The sequence below is a fragment of the Chaetura pelagica genome, unplaced genomic scaffold, assembly GCF_000747805.2.
Source record: "Chaetura pelagica isolate M959 unplaced genomic scaffold, ChaPel_1.0 scaffold698, whole genome shotgun sequence".
In the NCBI taxonomy this organism is placed as follows: domain Eukaryota; kingdom Metazoa; phylum Chordata; class Aves; order Apodiformes; family Apodidae; genus Chaetura; species Chaetura pelagica.
Genome location: NW_009954236.1, coordinates 356187 through 356502, shown reverse-complemented (window position 1 = coordinate 356502; position 316 = coordinate 356187).

Below are 316 nucleotides of genomic sequence, written 5' to 3'. Positions count from 1 at the left end.
GACCGGGACCGGGACCCGCCGCGCCCGGGGCTCCGCTCCCCAACGAGCCCAGCCCGAAGCTTCTACACCAGCGCTTTATTTCTCAGAGAGTCACAGCAGACCCGCTGTGGAGGAGTAATGGAGTCGTGCCAGCTGATTCCTCCATGCTGTCAGGAGATGCCATCCCGGGGAGAGAGGGGGTGTCTTCTGGGTGGGAGCGGGTTTGGGGTTGGGGCGAGTCTCCCGGTCAGCGCAGCCGCAGGAAAAAAGCCCCAGCCAGCCCTAGGGTGAGGGAGAAGAGCTGGGGGGGTGCGGACGGAGGGCTCAGGCCCACTGC